Here is a 5396-nt window from a genome sequence, read left to right as displayed (position 1 = left end):
CAAATTATAAATAACAAACTTGAAGTTTACAATATGGAAACAATTCAAGAACTATATTTTAAAGTGAAATTATTACACCTCATTGTAAATAGAAAAGAATTAAATATCAAACCATGTTGTTTTACCCTTAGTTAAAATCCCTTCAGTGTTTTGTCTTTATGCATACTCTTCACAATATTCTTTGGTCCAGCTCATAGTCACATCATCACAAACCAGTGATTACCTTCTTTTATATGGTAAGCACCATGAGGGCAGGATATTTGTCTGTTTAACGATGTGGCTCAAGATCTTAGAGCAGTAACTGGCACAGGACTGAGAAGGTACTGGTTGAATGAAATTAATGATACAGTGATGTGTTCCCCAGAATTATTTTATTTTCTTTGTTATATGATTACAAGTAAAAGACAGCCTGTCACTGATTCTCTAAATTCAGAGATTCACAGGATTAAACTTCATGGGAGAATAAAAGGAATTGTGTTTGTTCATTTGAAGTTACCTTTTGGAAAATCATACCAGGGAGCAAAGGTCCATCCCATGCTGATTGTTGAGAATTGTCTAGAAAAGACTTCTCACAGAAACATACTCAATAAAAATCCGGATTGCATAAGTGCTAATCCATCTCTCAGCTTTGAGTATATTTAAATAGTCAAAAGCCTCTAGAAAGCACTGGTATGGGAGTGCTCAACTTCAGATACATTTTATTTGAGCATTTGATCAGCTGGCTTCCTCCTGCTGCTAGTTATCCTTTGATTTTCATGAGTTCAAGCTTAAAATTTGAAGGTCATGAAGAAAATTTCTGCCAAATTTAGCCAGTTTTAAGCTCAATCTTTTTAAACTTTCAGAGAAGAATAAATAAATCAGACATCTTACTGTATTTGGTCTAGAAATTTTTTTAACTGCAGGAATTATGAGGTAAAACTGTACAGTGTACAATTCCCAAGCAACTTGAGTCTCAGCTTCTACTGCACACTTTTCTGAGAAACAGAGGCAATGCATAAAAGATCACAGTATTTGGGAAAAGACTACAATGCAGAAAATGAACTTCACTGCAGTAAATATGCATATTTCACCAAAGAAACATGCTGTGCTTCTGTTCTTTTGGTAGCCAAGATTCTTTGAGTACCTCTTAAATGTACAACATTATTCAATTCCTCTTTCTCAACTATTGTGATGGAATTAATATAATTTGAATGTGAAAAGAAAATTAATGTTGAGGGCCTGAATAGGATGCTATAATCTAGATGCCTCTAAAATTATTTTATTGTAATTTAGTCCCTGATGTCATAGGGGATTCAGGCCTTGGTTCAAAAGCCTAAACAAGTCTCATCTAAAGCAGATATTTGTAAAACTCAAGGTATGATTTCTCTGATGTAATTTCTCCTCTAGATATGAGCCTATAAAATCAAACAAGTTTTATAATTTCAAAGTGCATTGTTGGGATAAGCCACCAATGATATTTCTACTCTACAAAGAAGGAAAGAAATAGGCAAAAAGATATGGATAAGGTGCCTCTAATTACTCCAGAACCTAAGAAGGAAAACAATACCCAATCTTGAGTCTTCTGAATAATCTGACTCTATGTACAACTTTACACTAATAGAAACCTCCATAACTTTACTGGATACAGCTCAAGCAGCAGCCTTCAGGGATTGGAGTCAACTGCCTGTGTCTCTCCCTGACTTACTGTTTATTGTAGGCACCACAAGTCTGGAATCTACTTTCTACATCAGTTTAGAGTCTCGCCTTTCCTACACCTTGATTCAATGCAGTTAATCCACTGATCTTTACTCTACTGGGAAATCCCTATAGTAGCCCTCTCCCTGGAGAAGCTCTCATCACAAGACCTGAGATTTCAGGATACTCTGAAATCTAGGTAAAAGGAATGATGCCTCCACAACTTACATATTTGGCCTAACTAAGAGATAGCAATATATGGATGCCATTAAAGTTGTTGCAATTTCTAGAGCAATGGCTTGCATTATATCTGGGGCTTCTGGAGCCACAGCTGAAGCAGCCAAGGATCACTGCACCAGAACGTAGGAATAAGAGACTTCAGGTGCAGTTCAGTAGCACAGCTTGAGCTCTGCATGTGCCCTGGGCCTTCACTTGAAATTACTTTGCACTTGATACGCTGGATTTCTGAGCCTCTGAAAAATAGCAGCCTTAACGATCTCTAGCAAGCCCTTGAGGTGTTTGTCCTGGAGAACAGCAACTGGCTCTTACTATGCACACTAATCTCCTTGTCAGTCACTTGGTTATACTTTTGATGTCCTCTCCTGAACACATCCTCTCATTTTTTACCGGCTGAGAATTGTCCAAACTTTGACTTTCTGTACCCCATTTGATTTTAAACTGTTTGACTTCATTTCTTTCTTTTTGAATTTTACTATAAGCAGCCAAGAGAACCAACTCATCACCCTGAAGATTTCAATTTGAGATGTTACACCAAATATCTCAGTTTATTCTTCTAAATAATATCTTCCAGAAGGCATCAAATGTGGATAAATTTTAGGAAGTTCTTTGCTACTTCAGATTTTATTTTTTATTTTATGTGTACAAGTATATTACCTGAATGTGTGTAAGTGCACCCGTGTCATGCAATGCCCTCGGAGGTCAGAAGAAGGCATCAGATCCCCTGGGACTGGAATTATGGAGGTTGTTAGTGTGGGGGGGTGCTGGGAATTAAACCCAGGGCCTCAGCAAGAGCAGTTAGTGCTCTTAACTGCTGAGCCTTTTCTCCAGCCCCTCTTTTCTACTTTATAAAAGCAATGATTTTTCTTTTATTTCAAAGAAGATCTTCCTCATTTTCATCTAAGACCTCATTAGCATTTCTAAGAACTTTCTGGGTAGGAGCACTTCAATTATTTCTAGGGAAACAAAGGGTATGGCTGTACCTCTGATCTTCTGGGTCCTCAACAGAATAGCCCTCTGCACTCCAGCTTCTACCCACTGTCGAGGCCCAAATTCTCTTACACATCTTTAGGTAGTTGTTATCTGAACCATCCCCATCTCTCATTATGTCTTAGCCCATTTTTGCCACTGTGACAAGATATGAGTAGCTTATTATTATAGTAAATTTGTTTTTCCAAAATTCTGGAGGATTCTGGGAAGCACAAGATCAACATTCTGGCAGAGGTAATACCTGATGAGGGCAGTTTTCTACTTTCAAGAGAGTATCTTGTTCCTAAGAATATGAACACTGAGTCCTCATATAACAGAAGGGACAGAAAGGATGAACAAAACCCCTCATGCCCTTTGATAAGGTCACTAACATATCCATAAACGAAGAGCCCTAGTGGCCTAATCACCTCCTAAAGGCCCCAACTCTTAGTGCTACCTCATTGGTGATTAAGTTTCAGCACATGAATATGGAAGGCATTCTATCATTGTACCTACTATGGCTTTTTTGCCATACAGGGAAGACTAACTGTTGTTATCAAAGTAATTCCCATTGAAAATCCCAGAGCTCATCATGAAACTTTGTTTGTAGAAAGAAACAGATATTTCAGGCAAAAATAAATACAATCCTTCCTGAAAATATGTCATTATCAATTACATAATTCATAATTTAAAATTGATAAACCAATTACTCAGAAGAACAATTTATCTTGGTGGCAAGAACAGACTATAAGTTTTTCTAGAACTTCTGATAGGAAAGGAATTGAATCATGGAACAAACAATATTCTCTCCCCAATAGTCACATAAGAAATAAATAAAATGACAATCTCCATGTTCAATAATGGCTGATGGCATCATACCAGAACTTACTTCAGACAGGAATTCAGAGAAAGTAATTTTGCAAATGGATGCTAATTTTCTGTACTTCCTGCTTTCTACTGTTCTAGTGTCTTCTGGGAATATAATCTATATTATCTATAAAAGGAAATGGACTCTTGGTGATATTTTTATTTTTTGATACATTCGTACATGTGTATGATGTTTTAGTCATTTTCACCCCTCATTACCCTCTTTCTTTTCCTCTACCCTTTTCCCACTGAAACCTTCCTTCCCACAGACTCCTTCTCTTCTCAGGTCTTGTTTATGCGTGTGACCCACTGAGTTTCAGTAGGGTTGCTTCTATCCCCTTTAAGTAACCGTTCCTTCTACTTTGAAAAGTAAGTGTCAGATGCCTGAGAGGCATCTATTTGACATGGCTATCTGAGGATAAATGTCATTCTTATCAAACAAAATTGTAAGGTAAAATTATTTTGTAGAAATGGAGCTGTAGTATGGATAGTACATAAATATAAGACCATCTTTTCTTTATCTGCAGTAATGATGGTAAGTATTTTCTGTGAAAACAATATTAAATACAGCCCAATAGATGAAATTACAAGGCAAGTGTCAAGATTCTATACCATAAAGTAGGAATTAAATTATTTTTCAAAAGCTATGTCATAACTACAAAAGGAACTGCCTAAGGTAAAATAAATTCTTAGTACTCTATCTATAGAATACCTACTTGTGAGCAAATAACATTAGATAAATTGCGAATGAAAGAACTATAGAGTAATCAAATGAGGTCATTTATTTCACAGCTTTATCCTTTATAGACCTGTTAAAAAGCTGTGAAATGTCTATCAAACATATTTGGCTCTATTTTGGAATCAGTAGTGTGTTCTTCTTAGAAAAATGTTAAGAATATGGGTAGGCTGTTTCTGAACATATCAAATTGATACATTAATAATAGACATTTGTCTACTAACCAAACAGTAACATCTAATATCTAAGAAAAATTTCAAAGAAAGAACAACAAGAACAGTGCATATTATTTTACTCTGTGGAATTTAACTGTGCACCAGAGGAATTTCCTGAACAGCTCTATCACTGCATTACCATGAAAACATAGCTTTCAGTGACCATGGAATGGGTATACAAGTGTCATTGCAACCAACCTATGACTATCAAAAACTGACCGCCTCAGAGGTAAAAGCTTAAAAATACAAAAGATTTATCTACTGGTGGATGTTTCATAAGATGATAAAAATGGAACAAGAATAAAAACAGTCCCTAAAAACTACCTATTATTTGGAGAAAACTGCGTATTCAAAATGAGACTACTGCGGGGCAATCAATGCCATTTGGGGACTATGCAAACAATTTATCTTCTAATATCCTTCTTGAAGTGAAATGAGAATGTTCTGTAGATCCTTTCAGACTGTGCCTGTTGAGTTGATAAATATTAAGCAATTTAAAATAATCTAAGCTAGGTGTGGCAAGACATGACTATCAACCTAACACTAAACAGGCTGTTCAAGGGGATCATGAGTTTGAGGTCAACCTGAGCCACATAATTAGTTCCAAAGTAGTCCAGATTTCGTTTATAATATTAAGATCCTGTCTCAAATTAAAACAAAACAAAAAATATAAAAATGAATGATAAAGAATCTTTTTT

Source organism: Nannospalax galili, unplaced genomic scaffold (genome assembly GCF_000622305.1).
Source record: "Nannospalax galili isolate Female #2095 unplaced genomic scaffold, S.galili_v1.0 scaffold1251, whole genome shotgun sequence".
In the NCBI taxonomy this organism is placed as follows: Eukaryota; Metazoa; Chordata; class Mammalia; order Rodentia; family Spalacidae; genus Nannospalax; species Nannospalax galili.
This window is presented reverse-complemented; position numbering follows the sequence as displayed.